The following is a 22,638-nucleotide window of genomic DNA, read 5'->3' on the forward strand; positions in this document are numbered from 1 at the left end:
TAATCAAACTTGATGTTAGAAAAACTTTTATTTTGTTAAAACAATAGAAGTACAGTAAGTTTGAATATAAAATATGAACATATCCTGATCTTGTATGTGCTCTAACTGTGAAGCGCCCAATCTGCTGTGCAGCACAAAACAACTGAGGTCTGTGACAAGCTATAGCCTATTGTTTGATCTAGTGCCATAGGTAGACATACATTTTTGGGTAGGCCTGTGAAAAAGTGGGTTGGCTAACAAAGTACATGCAATTTCCAAATGTGCTAATGTCCCATCAGCCTACAGCCTATTCCAGCCATGCAGTCGTCACCCTACCTAATTCATCATTACTGCTCTATAGTAATTCAAAACAATAGCAATTAACCAGAATACAGGATTCATATAGACACAACCAACACTGCAGCACCCTTCACTATAGCCTATGTCTGCTCATCACAGCCATGTTTGCCCAATGAAGACGACATTACTGAGGTAAAATCAGACAGCTGAGACGTCCACAGATGAGAAAAAAACAAAACAGTAAACGTTAAAACCTAAACTTAATCACTGTAGGCTAAAGCGTACTGCCACAGCGGGAATGAAGAATATTTATGATCCATTCATGTCTTACCTTAATGCACTAAAGCAACGTAGATGCTTACTTTCACATTTTCACAAAGCCCATGTTTGCCTTTGTAGTAATATAACATTATAAGTACAAAATTTTCAGAAAACTAATTATTTATATATAAAGTACAAATCGTTAGGATGGAATCTCACGTTTAAACATCCACAGTTCCATCTTTTTACCCGACTGGAGCTTCAAATTCAAACACTGACATGCTGAACAAACTGAAGGCTTGAGACAATGGTGGATAGCAAACGTTGCTGTGCATTGAATGGAGGGCTTAGAAGAGAAGGCGGAGTTTGGGGGAGAGTGTAATGATTTGATTGGGCATAATACAGACAGCTCTCACAGAAAACAAATCAAATTTCCCCAAGACCGGGGATCAATCTGGGCAGGTGCAGGTAGTGGAAGGGAAATAAATAACTAAATTAAATAAATAAATAGAAAACAAACAAACAAACAAACAAAAAACAGCCAATTAAAGGCCCTGAATTACTCTGGGCCCTGGGCTTCAGTCCCTGCTTCAAGTTGCACGTGTATATCATCCCTTTCAGAACAAAACCTTGTACCTCTATTTTTGTTGTTTTTTAAGTTTTTACAGAATTTGAAAACGCCAGCTGCTCCTTAGAATGTGTTGAATTTCATAATGAATTGGTGAATAGAAATGCTACAGAATTACTAGGAAATGCTATTCTGTTAACTTCCATTCAAAGTTAAGTAGATTTTTCTTCCTCAGCAAACAATTTCACTAAACACTGATTATCGGAATTTAAAGATTTTTTTTGCTGCCTCCAACTCCAGTCAGTGCTGTGAGGCTTTAACTGTATTGTATGGAGACAGTCATAAACAGATAAATATATTTAAAGGAGTGCAAAATAAAAACAGCCTTGAATAAATACAGAATGCAGATCTGCAGGCTATAGAAAAAATATACACAGTGCAAAGAAACACATTGTGAAACATTACATAAAAAACCTACAGAAAGTAGTAATCAGAACTAGAAAACAGCAGAATCAACTTCCTTTATAGACATTGGCAAATGATCACAACTGAACTGAAAACTTCATCTCTCTAACCTCAGTTCAGTTTGAGAGTCTGTTTCACACTGAAAGTTAAAAACAAACAGTAAATCAGTAATAATGTCCATTAAAGCCGAGAGCAGAGCTACCTGATTCTGAGGTCAGAGTTCAGAGTCTTTAAAGCCGAGAGCAGAGTTACCTGATTCTGAGGTCAGAGTTCAGAGTCTTTAAAGCCGAGAGCAGAGTTACCTGATTCTGAGGTCAGAGTTCAGAGTCTTTAAAGCCGAGAGCAGAGTTACCTGATTCTGAGGTCAGAGTTCAGAGTCTTTAAAGCCGAGAGCAGAGTTACCTGATTCTGAGGTCAGTGTTCAGAGTCTTTAAAGCCAAGAGCAGAGTTACCTGATTCTGAGGTCAGAGTTCAGAGTCTTTAAAGCCGAGAGCAGAGTTACCTGATTCTGAGGTCAGAGTTCAGAGTCTTTAAAGCCGAGAGCAGAGTTACCTGATTCTGAGGTCAGTGTTCAGAGTCTTTAAAGCCAAGAGCAGAGTTACCTGATTCTGAGGTCAGAGTTCAGAGTCTTTAAAGCCGAGAGCGGAGTTACCTGATTCTGAGGTCAGTGTTCAGAGTCTTTAAAGCTGAGAGCAGAGTTACCTGATTCTGAGGTCAGAGTTTAGAGTCTTTAAAGCCGAGAGCAGAGTTACCTGATTCTGAGGTCAGTGTTCAGAGTCTTTAAAGCCGAGAGCGGAGTTACCTGATTCAGAGGTCAGAGTTCAGAGTCTTTAAAGCTGAGAGCGGAGTTACCTGATTCTGAGGTCAGAGTTCAGAGTCTTTAAAGCTGAGAGCGGAGTTACCTGATTCTGAGGTCAGTGTTCAGAGTCTTTCAGAGTCTTCAGGTAGAAAAGTTCAGCTCCGTCTTTATCAGGATCTCCAGTCCTACAGCAGAGACACTCATCAGCTCATATATGATAATACGATCTGTAGTTTCTCACAGTCGACCAGTTTATTATATCACACTCCTGAACACACACTCAGCTCCTCTACTGGACTTTAGACTGAATGATAAACTAGCTGTAACTTCCTTTTCCTCAGAAAGAGAAAACCAGTTGGAGCACATTCAGTCACATTAGAGTGTATCTGATATCCAATCTTAACAAGACTGGGCAAGCAGAGCTTTGATGGATCAACATCAGCTACACTGCATTTTTCACAGAAGCGTCTATAATACTGGATTTATTTATATACCAAACTTTATGTACTGGGTGGAAAGTTCATATTTTACCCCACCAGCTGCAGTTACCAGTCAAGTTTTATTTTATTTAGCTGGCTAAACGTGACACCCGTGGATAGGATATCTGAGAGTGAGTGACTTTTGTTAGATTGAAAGCAAGCATGTGTATCTCTTTAGTGTCTCTTTAGTGGCTAATCTACTATCATGCTTAGTTTTTTTTTAGTTTGCTTTTTTCCTGGCCCTGATTTTTCCCCTCTTTCTGTCAGCGCCACCTACTGATGAGCTGCTACACCACCAATCATGAGCCCTCTAAAATATAAATGGGTGGAATGTGTTTATTTAGCCATTCAGACTTGGAATGGAAATTTGACATGTCATAATCTTGAAATACCATCATCATTTTGGAATATTATCATAATTAAAAAAACCCTACTGTTTAAATTTTTATTTGCTGGACCACAGGACACTTTTCCACTTCACCTCAGTCCCTTTCAAATGTGCTCAGGCCCAGAGAAGCTGGCTGCGTGTCTGGATCATGTTTATATATGGTTTCTTCTTTGCATTTTAGAGTTTTAACTTGCATTTGTGGATGCAGTGATGAACTGTTTTCACAGACAGTGGTTTTCAGAAGTGTTTCTGAGCTCATGCAGTGATTTCCACTACAGAATCATGTCTGGTTTTAATGCAGTGCTGCCTGAGGGCCCAAAAATCACAGCCAGCAAATACTGGTTTTTGGCCTTGACCCTCACATTCAGAGATTTCTCCAGATTCTCTGAATCTTTTAATGATATTATGAACCGTAGATGATGAAAAGCAGAAGTTCTTTGTTATTTTATGTTGAGAAACGTTATTCTTGAATTGTTGCGCTATTTGCTTGTGCAGTCTTTCACAGAGTGGTGAACCCCTCCTCATCTTTACTTCTGAAAGACTCTGAGATGCTCTTTATACCCAATCATGTTACTCACCTGTTGCCAATCAAGCACTAGCTGTTTTTTTAGCATTACACAACTTTAATAGCCTTTTGTTGCCCCCGTCCCAACTTTTTTGAAATGTCTTGTTGGCATCAAATTCAAAATGGGCATATATTTTTTAAAAAACAACAAAATTTCTGTTTCAACATTTGATATCTTGTTTTATACTATTTTAAATGAAATATACGGTTTAAATGATTTGCACATCATTGTATTTGTTTTTATTTACATTTTGCACAGCGTTTTTGGAAACGGGGTTGTACAATGGTATATAGTTTCACAGGAGAAAAATACATCCCTCTCACTCAAAGACGAAATAACTAACTAACTAAATAATTAAATAAATAAATAAATAAAGTAAGACTGTTTTCAAATGTTATTAATATTTCTATGTACCTGACACATCTACATAATCCTGTATATGGAAAACTGTGTGTATGTAATACCTGTGTACAATATATGTAAAAAAAAAGGTTTTTGCTTTAAATGTAGTTATTTGTTTGTGTTTACTTGTACTTCAAAGTAAGTGAATTTATATACATGTAAACATATGAATATTTACACATATATATTAACAATCATGTGAAATCTGGTCTTCCAGTAGCAGAAGGTTAAAGTTACTTTCAGTTTCGTTTCAGTGCGTAACCTGATCACATGCTGAAAAGGAAGTTACAGCTGTTTACAGTGCTCCACTACACAAAATATAGGGATAAAGGGATTTACGTGCTTTAACCCTCTGTTTGAGTCTCGTGACTGGTTTCAACATCAGCTCGTCTCACATTTCCCTTTAGTTTAATCCACCACTGAGCTGAATTAAAGAATCCATACATACAGACACTCAAAATCTCCTGAGTCACACGAGCTTATTGTACATTACTAGATTTTATATTAAATGAAATCACTGTGTGAAATCCAGAGCGGTGAAACCTGTAAACAGCTCCTCTTCGCTGAGGGCGTCAGCTTAAAGTTACTTTCAGTTCTGTTTCTATTCATCACCTGATCACCTGATCAATATCGCCATCTAGTGGTTAGGTGGAAAAACATCCTCCCCCCAGCAGATCTCAGTCTCAGTCAACATGAGACATGCTGTCTCCAATACGGCTTGTTGACAGGATTTTTTCTCTCTTATGAGAATTATTTATTCTCTCTTAATATTGTGTTTCATTTAGTTGGTTATTCACTGAAATATTTCCTCTGCTTTTAGATCTGTGCTTATTTTGAGCTTTATGCTCTTGTGAAGCTACTGTAGCGACTCAGAGATTAGACCAGCAACACATATTTAATAACTACGTAAATGTGTGAGAAAAATATGATTACAAGGAAAATTCATACTGAAACTATTATGATGGTGGTTCTCAATAGAGATTCTGTGAGATGGGATCACACCACACTCACTGTAATTAGGAAAACTGCACCCATATATGGTGCAACTTTGCCACCTTTATTACTATTACTATTAAAATAAGTGTTTAAAACATTTGAACACGCTGCTACAACCCTTACGTAATTAGCCTATCAATTATCCACTATATACAGCAGTGATAAGCATTCATTCTATATTAATTTAATACAACAGTACTTTTAGCGGCACCTTTGGTGTCTCCTTCTGGAACTGCTCTTGAGAATGTTTTCTGTTTACTGCCCCCCAACAGTGAAAAGAAATCCACCCACCCTAAAACCTCATTCACTGTAATGATTTTCACTTCCACAACCAGATATTTCAGCCATAATCTCAAAATACAGCACTGAGGAGAAAAACAAGGTGGATATGACTGATAGAGCAAATAAACACGCCCCTCTAAAGCGCTGCAGGTCTGTCCCTCTGCTGGTCAACCCGCACTACTGCACATCACCACGCCTTTTACAGTATTAGTGCTTTATCAGCTCAATGTTCCTCATAAACAGTAATGCGCTCTGAATTCAGACAAAACACACAACTATCAGCGTTAAATACGACTATATCTGTATTCGCCGCTCAGTTTACAGTGTTTATACATTTAGACCTTCACTCAAACGCACAGCTATCGGCGTTAAATACGACTATATCTGTATTCGCCGCTCAGTTTACAGCGTTTATACATTTAGACCTTCACTCAAACGCACAGCTATCAGCGTTAAATACGACTATATCTGTATTCGCCGCTCAGTTTACAGCGTTTATACATTTAGACCTTCACTCAAACGCACAGCTATCAGCGTTAAATACGACTGTATCTGTATTCGCCGCTCAGTTTACAGCGTTTTTAGACCTTCACTCAAACAGTCTTTCGGCCCTCTGATCGGATGTTTGTCTCGTGTGTCAGTGATCGGTCACTGAGTATCTGCTGTAGAGTAAATATAATCCTCCACTGAGTTCAGCTGAAAGACCAGTTTAGTATCTGTGAAACACATAAAACGTGCTCTCGTTTTAAACTATCTGCAGAAATTCCTCGTTTGTGTTAGTTAACTTACCGAGCGAATCCAAAGTGCTGATATCTGAACTCTTCCCTCCGTTTATAACATTGTCAGATTAAAGTTGCTTTCGCTTTCTCTCTCACTGCCTCACCCCTCCCCCCCCTTCTCCAGTCTCTGTTCCTCTTCCTTTCCAAGAAGATCAACAGCGATACAGTAGTGAGGCAGGATCATTGTCCATTACTAAAGACATGTATTACCATGTATGAAATGTAACATTAATTGTTTTAATTTAATAGTTTCATATTGTGATGTTGTGTTAACATATAAAACACAAAATATAAAGTATCAATAACAGGCACATTTCAGTCTTTTAATATGGGTTTAAAAAAAACAAACCTTTCTCCATTTTGAAGGCTAATTCCACAGATCCTTAGCAGAGGTATCTCCACCAGCAGTTATCAGAGATTATTTGGATCTTATTTGCCTGTCTCCTGATGTTTTAGAGTGACTGAGAAGATGAGGAGCTTGCTGAAGCTACAGAGGAATCATTGAAAAAAAGACAAATGTTAAGTAAGTCCACAGATGATGGTGGAAACTCTGAAGGAGCAGTGTATATGGGAGGCCTGATGAGAGAGTTCCTCAGACTTCTTCAGCCCATAATGTTTACAAGCCCAGACTACGAGAGATGTCTATGCACCTTCTGTGTTGTGAACCAAAAGTGAGTGAGTGTTGTGAACCAAAAACATGTAACTACAGATATTTATTTTTCATGTTTCTGTGTGATGAATTTGAATGATTTGCTGATTTTACAAATATTAAATGGAATCTTATTCTATTTTTGATAGCTGCGAAAGACAACAGCTACTTTTACACAGGACAGGTGATAGCTATATATCATAATATATCATAATATATGATATTGCATGGAGGACCGTCCCCGCATTTCTTTGCTCCAGTGTTATACCAAGCTCTAGTAGCAGGTTCTGACACTGTGCAGGCAGACGTTGAGGGTGTTCATGATCATGAAATAAAAGGCTTTCTGTCAGAGGTAGGCTTGGAGGAACCAAAACAGTATGTACTTACATGGGACAGATCAAGAGCTCATATCTCCAGTCCTGGGAACCTAATGTCCTGAGTAATATATATCATACACTTTCTGTGATTTATGACCCCCCCGAGTGACAAGTCAGTTTGATTTATGACCCCTTGATTTATGACCCCCTGATTTATAACCCCTGTGATTGACATGTCAGTTTTGACTGACAGGATATCCTTACACCACACACATCCCAAGATTTATGACAGAATTGTTGAGGTGTCAGTGTGCCGCCTTTGGTGGGGTCACTTCCCCCACCCCATGCTGTGTGAGCAATTAATGGTGTGACTATGTGTCTTCTGCTATGTGTTAAAGACATCTGGGGGCTTTCGCTAAGTTGTTTGATGTTAGAAAGTTTCCTGTATCAACAGACTAAACAGCTGCAAACATTGATAGTGATGCTGTTATTATGCCTATTAGTGTGGACCAATCAAACACAAAGGATTGGAATAGGCTATAGCACGGGCGGGTCTTGAGAAAATGGTGTATTTAGTTGGTTCGAAAGCCCTATGCATTCACCTATTCAGCCTTCAAGTTGGAAGCAACATGGCCAGCATGTACCCAGTACCTACAACAATGGGTCCAGATTGCCAACGTTTAAGCCCTGTTTGACAAGCAGTCCCAGGGAACCACCACAGGGCCAATGCAGACCAGCCTGTTTTACATGGAAAACGTCTGATGAGATACTCGAGTGCAAATGACAAGTAAATTTCACATGGAAAACGCCTTAGTTTTGATGATAGCCACAAATCTGTGTGAATAGATGCCAAAAAAGTGGCATCTATTCACAATAGACGATGATGTTGTCTGGACTGAGGAGTTGTTGAACACGTGGAATGAGAACAGCTTTACAGAAAAGGTGGATAAAACAGTGCATACTGGACTAAATACGATATTGAAAGAACTTAGAGACTTTGATGGGGATGGCTTAAGACCGGATCAGGAGCACAAGCCTTGGGTAAGCAGCACTTACCATTCTAACAATATCGATGAGCTTAGACGGTGACGTAGCGGTGTTGATGAGAAATGGTGGTGTTGTAGATTTTTATACCGTTGTGCAGAGAAGTAGGTTTAACAATGTTATACTACACAGGACATTGAATTTACGTGATGCCCCATCCACAGACATGGCCTCATACACAGCCTATGTACGCAATATGCTATCAGACACTGTATCGTTCTCCAGGGTTTTGGCTGGTGATGGTAGTGTTATCGACATTACCCTAAGAGGTGGTAGTTTAACATCTGATGTAAATGCCTTGTTGTCTTCAAGAGATGCAGCGTTGACAGATTTTCAGACGCTAAAATAGTTGTGTTCCACAAGAGCAGTTTGGGTAGTCTAGAGAACTACCAAACAAAAGACAAACCACATGCCAACACCGTGTTTCTGTATCTCCACGACGGCCATTATTACATGGTAAAAAAGGTGAAAGCATTCATGGGTGTGCCATATTTTTGTGAGTTTTGTTATAAGGGATACAGTGCCAGGGATCATAGCTGTAAATACATCTGTGATGTGTGTCAAGATGCGTTGTGTCACAAGAAACCCACAAATGTCAAATATTGTGATGACCGTTCGCGCTACTGCAAGTCTGACCTTTGTTATGATCAACAAAAGGAACCGAAGCAACAGCCTACTTCAGGAGTGATGGCATCCTCATGTGATCTAACCAAGTATTAGTAAAAAAACGTCGTTATCACGTTAGTTTAACAAAACCAAAACCCCACAGGTGTGTGTCCAGACATTGTGCTCATTGCGGTGAAGAATTCATATCAGATATGACGCATGAATGTTACATACAGTTGATCAAATTAAAAGAACCCAGTAATTCATACATCTTTTTTGACTTTGAGGCTCGATTTGAAAACGGCAAGCACAAAGCTAATTTTGTCTGTGCAATGACGTTTGATGGTAGAGAGTTCAAAGCAGAAGGGTCTGACTGTGTAGAACAACTCATCAAAGAGTTTAGACGCCCCAAATATCTGGGTTACACATGGTTAGCACACAGTGCAGCAGGTTTTGACAATTTCCTACTACTGGAATATTTTTCTAAAGTGGGCATTGCTGTCAAAATCACTATGATGGGGTGTAGACTGATCTCCATGTATGACGAAACATACAAAAAAAGGTTACATAGAATCACACTCGTTCACGCCAATACGTTTGGCTAATAAGGCATCAGCCTTAAATCCAAAATGCTCAGAGAAAAGGCATTTTCCACACAAATTTAATTTGAAGCAAAATGAGAACTATGTGGGTCCATACCCTGACAAGAGTTTTTATGGCTATGACACAGTGAATGACAAAGACAGAAAACAGTTTGACGAGTTGTACAGCACGGTCTGTGGTGGTGTGTTTGACTTTAAAAAGGTGTGGTATGTTTATGGCAGGAACGATGCCGTCTTACTACATGAAGCATGTATGAAGTATCGCGATGAATTCATTCAGTGTACAAAGCTAGACCCGTTTAATTATACAACATTAGCATCATGTTGCATGGCTGTGTACAAGACACATTTTCTACCCAAAGACACACTAGCGCTGACACACAACAACGCGTACATTAACCAACACAAGACATTCTCTAATGCTTCTATTGAATGGCTTGAGTATGTTAAACGTACAAGAGATGTTGATGTGCACCACGCCCTAACTCATGGAGAAATGAAGTATTATGTGGACGGGTATTATGAAAAGGGTGGTGTACGAAAAGCCTTAGAATTTAACAGTTGCATGCATCATGGCCATGAAAGTCGTTACAGTCCGAACCAGCCTCATCCAATGTCAAAGGTATTGTATGATGAACTGCGAAAACAGTTCGACACCAAGGTAGAAATACTTGTTCGAACATATGGTCTAGATGTGGAAGTAATGTGGGAATGTGAGTGGGCAAATGCTAAGAGGTGCGATTTGAGTGCTGCAGCATTCATGTCTAACTACACAGTTCCTGAAAGGCTAAAACCAAGAGATGCGCTCTTTGGTGGTAGAACCAACGCGTATAAATTGTATTAGAAGGCAAAAGAGGGTGAGAAAATCAGATATTTGGACTGGTTTGTACCCGTTCTGTCAGGCTAGAAAGAAATACCCCGTAGGCCACCCTCAAATATTTTTCAAAAATTTTCGACCTCTCGAGGAGTACTATGGTCTAGTCAAGGCAACCGTACATCCACCAAGAAAACTCCTACACACTGTGTTACCCTACCGCTGTAATGGCAAGTTAATATTCCCACAGTGTCGTACTTGTGCCGAGCAGGAAAGCCAGTTCCAAGCGTGTATGCATAGTGATGAAGAAAGATCCATCACAGGGGCTTGGGTCAGTATTGAACTGATGAAGGCTATTGAGAAAGGGTATGTGGTGGCAAAAATCCATGAGGTTTGGCATTTTCCAGACAGTTCAGAGACGTTGTTCTGCGAGTATGTAAAGACTTTTTTTACAGTACAAGCAGGAGGCCAGCGGTTATCCAGCACACGCTGTCACAGAGGAAGAGAGGGCCGAGTACATCAGGGATTATTTTGAAAAGGAAAAGATTCAACTGAATCCTGACAAGATATGTCTTAACCCAGCACGCTGGTCTATTAAAAATTGTTGTTAAACAGCTTGTGGGGTCGTTTTTCAATGACGGAAAACTTGCCTGTGTCTGAGCTGTTGACTGACCCTGAACAGTTTTCACAACACATCTTTGGTGATGGATATGATGTTAAACACTTTTCATTTGTATCCTATATACCACAGCGCTGATTCAGTGGTGCTATTCTGCCGGAGACAGCTGCCCAACACGTGACATTAATGTGTTTCTTGGTGCTTTTACAACAGCGCACGCTCGTTTAGAACTGTACAATCTAGTGGATAGATTAGGTGACAGACTGTTGTACAGCGACACTGACAGTGTTATTTTTGTTTCTCATGAAGGTGATTGGGAACCCCCTCTGGGACCCTACTTAGGTGATTTGACAGACGAAATTGGTGGTGACGATTACATTACAGAGTTCTGCTCAGGAGGGCCCAAGACATACGATTATCGCACAGCAACCGGTAAAACATATATGAAAGCAAATGGTATCACACTAAATTCTGACAATTCAAAAGTTATTAGACTCGACACACTGATTGGTCATGTTGATCAGGTTTGATTTTAGATTACAACATCTTTTTTCTTGTGTAATAAGTGGACCATCAAATTCTGGAAAAACATTTTTTGTAAAACAGTTGATTAAACGTGCTGATGAGTTGGTTTCAAAGAAAATAGAAAACATAGTATACATTTATGACTGTTGGCAACCCCTTTATGATGAAATGTTAAAAATAAGAAATATTAATTTTGTTCAAGGGATACCAACAACGCTAAATGGCGACACACTTCTGCCACTTAACAGAAATAATTTGCCAAATATTGATGATGTTATGAAAGATGCTAGCAATAACACTGAGGTAGAAAAGGTATTTACTCAGTATGTACACCATCGAAATTTAAGCGCCATCTATCTAATACAAAATTTGTTTTTTCAAGGAAAATCTAGTAGGACAATTAGTTTGAACACAAATTATCTCATATTATTTAAAAATCCTAGAGACAACAATCAGGTCGGTGTATTAGGTAGATAGATGTACCCTGGTAATACAAAGTTTTTCATGGAGTGTTTTCAAAATGCTGTAAGTAAACATTTGGTCACCTCATGATTGATTATAAAGCAAAGACTCCTGAAGACTTTCGTCGCAGAACAGATCTGTTTTCAAACTGTCCTGTTGTTTACATTCAGAAAAAACACAGATAGATCAATATGTCTGACAGACTATATAGAAACCTACCACTTCTCAAACTTTTATTTAAAGCTAAGCCTGCACAGAGACGCGTTATTTTACAAACGGCGTCTAATGAACTTATTTTAACTTTGTGTGAAGTAGCTCTTAACATACTTAATGGTACCATACCTCTCACACCGACACAATATCGTATGTTAAAGAAGAAGAAGTCTGAAATAAAATTTTTAGCCGACAAAAAGATTGGTGTTTCACAGAAAAATAAAGTAATTAATCAGAAAGGGGGCTTTCTTCTACCGTTGTTAAGTATTGCATTACCGTTATAACACGTTTGATAACAAAACAAATAAACTGAAGTGATGGAGTACACTGACAAAATGTTTTTGGTACCCTAACACCAGTTGGATAAGTTGAAGAGCGAGAACACACGGGGGACTATCAGACAAATTGGAGAAAATGACTTGGATGTGTCTATTCAAAATATTTTGGGCAGGATTGATCTTGACATGCATGAGAAGGTGAAGCTTTAAGCTGCTGTTTTGCAAAGATATTTAACCATTGCTAAACAGGGTGATATGGAGACCAACACATTAACATTGTCCTTACCACCCACAGATAATGATGATAAGAAAACAAATGTTATTGATCAAACTGATGACAAAGACTATGTAATCGATGATATTCTTAGAAATGTACCCTCACGAAGCAGGAGGAATGTCACGTACATTTTAGATAAAATGTCTAAGTCAAATTACGTGTCTTCTTGGAAGGAATCAAGAGAATTTGTCTTAAACGGCCGCGCTGTCCCAGGGTCACATATTCTGGACGTATCACAATGCCACACAGGGTTAGCAATGATCGTAGACCTCTGGGGTGGGCGGAGTTTCTAGAGGCCTTTGCTGTTTTAAATATACCTCTTTCTACCATACTGAACAAGCATGTTGGAGAGAAAATTATTTTGTTAAAAAACAAAAAGTCTGTTGATAATGCTACCAGAATTAAATGGTTAAACTTCTAATGTAGGGTTTGCTTGTTTTTTTAATATATATTTACATTAATTCGACATGTATATTGTTCTTTTTTATCATGAATACGTAAATACATTGTTTTCAGAACATACAGTATTAATTTGATGTACTGAATATAGATGTTAAATACCAATGTATCACATATTGTAAATAAATGATTTAAAGTTGAAATTGTTTGTTTTGCCTGTTTTTATTTTATCAATACCTACATTACACAGAGGAGGCACAAATTACACAATAAACATCTGTCCTGTTTGAACATGCTGGACACATTTAAACAATTTGTTCTTACAAATACACAGATACAAATTTTTCACAAATGTTGAAACCATATTGTCATTTTTTAAAATCAAAACTATATTTAGACATTACATCTTGCTATGCATGATGTTTTAAGAAAGTCGCTAATCATTTTTGGAAACATGTCATAGTCTGGACCATTTCCAAAACTGTCAAAAAAAACAACCAACACGATCTTCACTTATGTAGACTGCTAACCAGTGTTTACTGGGTAGATTAGATGTGTGGGTATTAATAATCACCATTGTCGGTAATTTCCTTATGAAATTTGTTGGTAATTGGTTGCATGCTGACACGCCAAGAAAATGTGTGTTGACAGCCACTTTATCCATGACAGTGGTCAGCTCTAAGGTAATCATTAGTAAAAATCCACTAAAACTTGTCTTCGGTTAGACACTTCACTGATACTGTCAAAAACAGCGTACACAATCAAATTTATGGTGTGTGGAAGGGGGTGTCTGAAAAGAGCCTCCAGTCTTATATTACTCGATTTGACCAAAGACACATGTTTTCCGCATTCTTCATCAGGTGTAAGATTACAGAGTATAGCCCTGTAGGAAATCAGTCCTATCAATAGGCAATGCCTGGTTTTTCAGATGCCTTCCAGATGCAAGAGCTAACTGATAAAATTCACGTACAGCAGAGCCAGAATGGAATTCGGGTTGATGTGGTTTAGCCGGATATTGTTGTCCATCTACATAGACAGCAAGAAACTCTAAATCATAATGTTTGAATGCAAAAGGATTTTTTATTGTATGCACCCGTGAAAGCATCGTTGTCAACCATCGCTATTATCATGGACTTTGGTAGAGTCCCCAAGAACAAATTTTCTTGGTTAGAAACACGTGTTCCAGCGGGTATCGAAAATTTTTTTAGACACACTCTGTTAATCGGGTATTTAGCCGTTGTTGACAGCAGTGCCTGAGCATCACAAAGCCTTACAGCTGGTGATACTGACACTTTCCTGACAAATAAAGATGCTGAGAGAATGTTTACTTTGTAAGCTAACGCATCATTTTGCATTAGACAGAATTCATTCTTATTATGTGTCATGCAAATTTTTATATCAATGCCATTAAGCATCAATTTCTCCTGAAAAAATATGTCACTATGAATCGGGGTCAACAGATCTACCACATTACTAGCATTTGTAAATGTAGCCCTCTTCGCCAAGCTGCTGTTGTTCCTAGCAGGGTTTGTTTCATCCATATGCCCTGCAGTCTCCAGATAAAAGAGTCCCGCAGAGAAAACAGTTTCCAAGGTATCCCGGCCATAGTTGGCCAGACATTCTATGATACTGTGGCATGGGTAGGTACTCGAACTCTGTGATATCAGTCTGTCGCCTAGGGACACGTTGACCTGTGAAAATATTGTAGCTCCAGTTTATCAATTCCACAGCAGCGCCATCATCTACATCGCTTCCATCAGGTTTCATGATTTTAAGACGAAGGTACAAGAATGTGTTATTCAGATCTGTATAATCTTCACCATGTCTGGCTATGAAAACTCCAATGGGGCTGTGTCAGATATTGCTGAAAGCGGTGGAATTTCAACATACGTGTTTTTCTCGATAGCTGTTTGTGTTAAAGGTACTGTAAACAAGTCAAATTCTGATTTAATACATTTACAATTCTGATTGTTTTGCATTGCTTGTGCCATTGCTGACTATATCGCTTACAATGTTTTTAGCAGCTGTTTTCAGATGTGGTTTGGCTAAACTAAACAGTATAGCACTGTTGTATCTAACAGTGACAACATCATAGTTGTTACCTGATATATGTACTTAAAGTAACAGGGGTACAAAGCTGTCTCCTACTGTTTGGTAATCGATGATGTCGGTGTAAACATAAAATGTGTAGAAACCCCCATAGATGTCAACGGGGTGCGGTGCATACTGTTTCTGAAAAGCACACCTCTCACCTGTTTTAACCGCAGACTCTAGCATCACCCCTGGTTTTAGTCCTAAAATAATGGCTAGTTTTCCATCAAATGTTAATCCTATTGAACCTTGTGTCTTATTCAGTCATAACCAAGAAGTACTGAATGTAATACAAAAACTGTTGTCACCCATGTTTGTCATTTGTGGTAATGAACACATTCACAAAGTGATACATCTTTTAAGGTTTTTGTATGTCCACTACATTTTCAGGAACCCAGATGTCGAATTTGGACGGCAAACCCAACCATTTCACTAAAACCAATGTTTTTTTACTCTGGTTTTTATCTAAAAACTTTTCAACTTTGAATGTTTTATCTCCAGACACATTTATTTTTTGCAGCTCTTGTTCTTAGAAACAACCTTGTATAATATCACCATCATAATCTTTCAGTCTACAAACAGGCGATGGTCCCGTGACTTTAGAAATTCGCACAAGATCGCCAATCTTATACTTAAATATAGTTTCCTTGTCTAGTTTGTTTTTCACACCATACAGTGTTTTAAACACAAAAGATTCATTTTTCTTTGGTCACATCGACAGACTTAATTTTTATACTCATATGATAACTGTTGTTGTACCCGCACCTTATGTCTTGTAAAACATCAATGTACCTTTTGGAATTTGTTAGAAGCTGTTAGATATCACCACATACGACTTTTTAGAGTTCTATTAAAGCGACACTAGCCTTTAGTTCACTACCTGTAGCAAAATGCATAATTTTGTTTTTTGATACCAGGTTTTGAAAATGTTTGTTGAAAAGCTCTTTACCCCTGTCAGTCTGCAACTTTTGAGGCACTCTACCCTCGGCTAGTATGGATGCAAACACGTTAGCGACTTCCAAACCCAACTTATTTTTTAACAAACGGGCCCATGCATATTTGCTTAACACATTAATACATGTCAATATATATTTATAACCATTGTTTTCCTTAGAATATGCGTTCATATCAGCAAGATCGGCTTGGAATTGCGAGTCAATACCGTACACTATAACCCTGTTTCTTTTGTAATTATGCCATATGGGCTTGTGAAGTGTGTACACATCCTTGCCAGCAAACCAATCTGAAACCTGTTGATCAGACACACTCCTGTATTCTCTAAAACACTCGTTTCAAATGATTTTTACCGCCTAATGAACCAGAATTAGATGGCGTGTAATAAGTTGCTCTCATAAGATTTGACATGTTGATAGATGACATTGCTGAAAATGATGATCCCCCCAGATTTGTTCGATTTACTGTTTTATTCACAACTCACAAAGCATCAACGAAATCTAGAAATGTCACACACGTGTACATTTCTCTCAACTAGAAATTCAACAAGTATTTCAATCACTTTACAAACATTAATCAGTTTCTTTGTTGAAAGGTTTATCACACAAACATCTAATACGTATGTACATAGGCAAAGCACATGGCTGTTTTTTACTGTATTGTCACACTTAGGCATAAGAGACAGAATTTACTAATGGTCACATGGGTTGATTCGTTAGAATCTATACATAACTGCGTCAAGTGACACCAGTCATCTGATGCTGATCTGACAATATCCATTTGATTCTTGAATTTGGTAAACATTTAGCATCAACATCATGCACACTATTAAAGAGTCTAAAATCATCCACTCAATCATCAATACAGTTATACAACAAATTTGTCAATTCATAGTTCACATGGTGTTTCAACACACAGTCTGACAGACCCTGGAGTCCACAAACATTCCCCATTTTCAAGTCTTTCAACCTGTTTTCCAACAGTCAACAGCGTCGGCGACAAACTGTCCGGATGTTTCTCTTATTTCCTGTAGGTTATAGGCTGCATGCTTTTGGGATATCACCTCTAAAGGGGATGAACTCAATGAACTCTTGAAACTCACAAAAAATAAACTGTACAAACTAAAGCTGCAAGTTATGGTTGAAAGGAGGGGAATTGTTGGATGACAGTTTTTACCTTGGCTAAACTATAGCCAAGGTAAAAACTAATTAAAGGGGAATTCTGTTAGATGACAGTATAAATTATAGCTGAAGTGAGTTCATGCACCTGGGTGAAGAAGCTGTGTAAGATGGCCTTGAGAGGATGAAACAGTCCGGTACAACCAGGTTAGAATGGTTTTTTAAAAAAATGACATCATGTGCGTTTGGTTCTAAGGGTTTCCAAAAAGGGAGCAGGGTTTAGATACATTGGAGACTAAGATGATATGGAATTGTGTAAAAGGGGGTGGGGTGATTACTTCACCACCCCAAAAGGATATAAAAAAGGGATGCTTCGTGATGATCTTTGCATTGTGCTTGTCCGGGAACCATCTTGCCACTTTAACCCAAATAAAGAGAAGGCCTTTTCCTTCCTTCCACAAGAACTCAGCAGCTGAAGTCTTTTTATTACTTTTTGTTCCTTTGGTCCTTTTTTTTCTTTTGTTGATATTCTTTTGTTTCCTTTAACTCTTTTTGAAGAAGTTAGACTACAGTTAGCTATTAGGGCAATAGTATAAGAACATATTAGAGATATTTATGGTGGTGTATGATATATACTACTCCTGGAGGTGGGAATCTTTAGACATCTCATGATCCAATTCGATTACGATTCAGAAGCTGCGATGCGACTATAAAATGATTATCGATGCATCTTGATGCATCCTTTTTTCTATACTATATATATTTTTTTCACTGTGTGAGGACTTGGTACTTTTAAAGCAAAGTATTTGTAATGATCTATAATGAATTTACTTCCAATATCTGTTATTACTAAAACAAATGGAAGTGATGTGGCAAGTGAACTGGAAGGCTCTCATTCACTGCTCTTGTTTTCAGAGCATATGAGACACTGGCTGCCACTCATCTGCGATAAAATGCGCTGTTACAGTGAAATAAGTGGCAATAGATGTCCACGCAGCACGTTACAGCTATCCTACCCATTTTCTTTCAAATTTTTTTGATTTTGTAACTTCGGTTTTGGTCTCGTTGTAGAGAGTGGGGGGAATCACTATGTCAGTAAAATATCTTCGAGAAGGGATGTTGTATCTCAGCTCCAAATTGTGCAACATAGTGTGAAAGCTCTGGTTCTCAATGACTGAGAACTGGCATGCAGACTGCAGGTCACATAGCAACACAGTCTTGCCTAGCTAGTAGCTAATGAAAAGGCAAAGAGAGAGATTTAAGACGAACATTTGGAGACGAATGGACTTATTCGCATTCGTTCGTTTCCTGGAACGTTAAACCTGCAATGAGAGACTGCCAAACACTAAAAAGTTGCAAAGATGAAGTCAGCTTCCCTTTTGAATTTTCTCATTTCACCTTAAATGGTGCCGCATTTACATTCTGGCGCCTCGGGCAGAACGGGGAAATTCAAACAAGAAGCTGGTGAATAAGAAGCGACTTCAGCCTCGTAAACATTTTACAATAAGCTGCTCTACTTTTGAAAAGTTTTCTGGAGGAGATGGGAGGAAAGCGGCTATAGCTGAAGCTTAAAGCAGAGTAAAATAAATCTGCATTTTCGTTCATATTTTTAGCCTATACTACGACATCAGCACATACTGACACATACTGGACATAAAATGTTGTGGCTCCCAAGGTGGTTTGACTTTGTTGAAAGGACAAAATGGCTCTTCTTAACATTTGGGTTGTGACTCCTGACCTAACCTGGCTTTAATGCAGAGGGTGCTGGTCGGATTTCTCGCTCATCCAATTATGTTATGTGCACGTCACAGACTGTCCGAGCGCTGCACTTCCACACTTACAAGTTCTGCCTTTTACGTTCCGTCAACATTACGTTATAAATTAAATTTAAGAAAATCAATTTTTGACATTTGTGAATCAATTCAGAATCATCTACGTCCGCATCGCGATACATCTAAGAATCATTTTTTTCCCCCATCCCTAACTACTCCCCTGTATGGAAGTGTATCAGTGTCAAAATTAAAACAAAAATCTAATAAGTAAAATGGCAAGAATAAGAAACTGCACAAAGGAGAGGTGCTTTTTCCCTATTAACATTTGAATTTTGCCCTCTTTCTAGCTTGTTACTCTCTTTGATAATCCCATTTAAATGGATTATTAGAGAGTGAAAATGCATGGAAGATAAATTGACTGAATTATTGCATAATCATATTAAGCATAAATATGCAGTTCTGAAAATGCATTTTCATTTAAATACAGCAACTCATAAAGCATCTAAATCTCTGTGTAAATGAAACGTCAATACTGGTGCACCAAACGGCAAATTAAAATCGCAGTATTGAATCTGAATTTTGATTTTGAGCTAAACGCTGCATATATGAGTGGGAAATTTAAATGCAAACATTGCCATTTTACATATTACATTTTCATTTTAACTTTGATACTGATATGCTTCTGTACTCCTACACTGCAGAGATGAGACTTTAGACATTAGAGCTGTGATCGGTGGTGAAGCTGAGCGGTCAGTCAGTGTTTACAGCACGCTGCTCTAAGTGGACAGTAATCTGACGCAGCCACGAGGCTCCAACAGACAAGTGATCTTAGCTAGATTAGCTACTTCAGCTAACCTTACCTAGCTAACGCTACAGACATGTTGCCCAAGAGATACAGAAAAATTAGAGTTACTGTGAGCCGCTCCTGCCATGTTCTAATTAGTCTAAAACTCCTGCCAGTCACTTGTTTTTTCTCTGTTGCTCCACCCATTTCACACAGCAGTGGCCTGCTGAGTGAACTGTGAAATTAAATCTAGACACACAGCTGAAAAGTGCACACTTGCAAAGCACAACTGAAGAGACAATGTCTACCATTTAAAAGTGTGAAGCTGCACATTTCAACAAAAATATATCATTTTGTAACAACGCAGGCCTGTATACTCCTATCAATGTACTCACATACATTTCTTTACTATTGTTTGTGTTTCAAAACCAAGTGCCAGTTTCAAAACCAATGCTTGTTTCGAGCTGAGGGCCAAAAAGACTAAACAAATAATAAATGAAGAAGTGCACAAATGAAAATTTGAAATCAACATGTAAAATGTAGCATAGAATTACATTTGTATTTAATTATATGTAAACTATAACATAATGCTACAATACAATTAAAAATAAGAAATAAAAATAATAATTATTACTTACTATTAAAATAATAATAGTAAGTTATAGTATTAAAATGTTTGTTCTCTTTTGGGTGAGGGGATGTGGTTGGGGTAACTTTCTAGTGGGCCAAATCAAACATCCTCACGGGCCAACTTTGGGAAACTTTGATCTAGTTAAATAAATAATTACAAATGTAGAGACTGAGTAGAATGAATTAAATGCATGTTCCATTTTTTGTACGTTCTGCAGTATTTTTTATTTATTTAGGTTTGGTTGTCACTGGTCTCTGAAGTAACCAGGTTTGCTAGATTTATTTTCTTATTAGTTCAAAGTTGTTTCACATTTATTGCTAGCTTGTTGTCTCTGGTTCCATTCGTACAAAACAGAAAAAACAGCAATATTGTGGCACACAAAAGCACTTACAGTAATTGTAACGTTTTTCCAATGGAAACAACTGAACAAAATATTCTATCATGAATAACTATGCTATAGGGAAAATTAGTTTAAAGATTTTAATGGTAGGTAAATGGCAAAACTCACTTCTGTAATAATCCGTGACAAAGACAAAAGTACTGTCTGTAAAATCTCAAGTGGACATTTGTTCGGCATGACCACACTAACATTACAAAATTATAACAGGTCATTTATTGAGATGAGTATGGTATTTTTACAACATGGCTGTGGTAATCCTGTCATAATCAGCTTTGTCCAAAACCTGTATTGTACTTTTCTGTCATACTTTGGCAGTACTACAGGAATACCACACCTGTACCACAGGACTCTTTTGTACATTACCACAGGACTGAGTGCTTAGTTCCTGTCCTCCTGACAGTTAAGATCTGATTCCTGTGGTAATTTATATTGTACCACAGCATCAATTATTTTAATTTTCAGAGTGCTGCTTAAAGGAGCCCATATCTGCTGATTGTGGGGACAAGGTTTGAGGAGTCAGAGTATTTATAAAGCTTTGAAATTTGCATCTCCTGTCTTTTCCTAACAATGACTGTGAACATGCCATAGCGCTTCCAAGCTAATCGAAGTCTGAGACCTTGGTAAAAGTAATCCTAGAGCTCAAATCTCTTGGGGTGCCCAAATTTTTTGCATGGTGCTCCTTTCCTTTTTCACTCTGAAATTGTACAAAACAAAAATAATACACTAGTCTTGTTTAAAATGTTCATCTATAACTTTACGCCCTTTGGAGATCCGTTCATATTCTACTCATTTATTCTACTCTATTCTACTCACTTACACTATGTGTGTGTGTGTGTGTGAGAGAGAGAGAGAGAGAGAGAGAGAAAGTGTGTGTGTGTGAGTGTGTGTGAGTGTGTGTGTGTAATATCACCCTCTAGTGGTAAATAATAAATATTAGAGTTCTATCAATATGATAACTCTACAATAATATGTATAGACTATCTCTCAACACTTATTTACAGTGTTTATAGTGTTCCTCTACATGTATTCATAGGAGAGAATTCATGTGCTCTTTGTGTCTCATGACTGATTTCAATATCAGCTGTCCTGCATTACTGTTTAGTTTAATCCACCACAGACCTGAATTAAAGAATCCATATGTACAAACACACAACATCTTGAATCGTACAAGCATATTCTACATTACCAGTTTTCATACTTGATGAACTCACTGTTTCAAATCTAGGGCAGTGAAATCTGTAAACAGCTCCTCTTCTGTGATGGCATCAGTTTCAAATTACTTTCAGTTTTGTTTCATCACCCGATCACCTGATTACCATCACCCTCTAGAAGTAACAAAGGTGAAAAAATAGCACACACAATGTAGGCTAACATTTTACCACCTGTCCCCCTCCCTACACACATATATACAGACATACAGTAGCTCTTATTCTCCTTTAGAGAGACTGGATTTTCTATCCTTTGATCCATTAGCTTCATATTATCATACTATAATATTATCATATTATAACAAATACGTATTTATCAATGATGGTACAAACAAAATGATTTGATTAAGGTGCAACTTAAAACTTTACTGTGCTGTAATGTTTGGAGTACAAGCTCCTCAAAAATATAAAGCATGGAGCGGGTTTTACTGTTTAATCAGGGCTGGACTGAGTACTAAATTGAGAGCTCCCTAGCTCAGTAGTCAGGGTATTGCGCAGGGAATCAGCTATGTTCTAGGGTGTCTCATTGTCAAAATTGATCCAGTGCACTCAAGTTTTCATTCTACATATGTGCACTCCAAAAATGCTTTTTGTTTAATGTTTAACTTTAA

At 38.0% G+C, this 22,638-nt stretch overlaps 1 protein-coding gene across 6 annotated transcripts in view; it reads right to left on the minus strand.

Annotated features, from left to right (window-relative positions):
- The window catches only part of LOC118800201 (NACHT, LRR and PYD domains-containing protein 12-like), a 95,524-nt gene that overhangs the window by 59,336 nt on the left and 13,550 nt on the right, over positions 1-22,638 (minus strand). The window contains exons 2-4 of one of the 6 annotated variants that reach the window (XM_036560387.1): positions 6,614-6,751; positions 6,275-6,457; positions 2,476-2,557 (exon numbers count right to left, since the gene is read on the minus strand). The gene's annotated coding sequence lies outside the window, so the exon portion shown is untranslated. Of the gene's footprint in view, positions 1-2,375; positions 2,406-2,475; positions 2,747-4,725; positions 4,798-6,274; positions 6,458-6,613; positions 6,752-22,638 lie in introns of those variants that run through there. The other 5 variants (XM_036560389.1, XM_036560388.1, XM_036560392.1 and 2 more) reach the window with 5 other exon arrangements.

The sequence above is a fragment of the Colossoma macropomum genome, unplaced genomic scaffold, assembly GCF_904425465.1.
Source record: "Colossoma macropomum unplaced genomic scaffold, Colossoma_macropomum, whole genome shotgun sequence".
Classification (NCBI taxonomy): domain Eukaryota; kingdom Metazoa; phylum Chordata; class Actinopteri; order Characiformes; family Serrasalmidae; genus Colossoma; species Colossoma macropomum.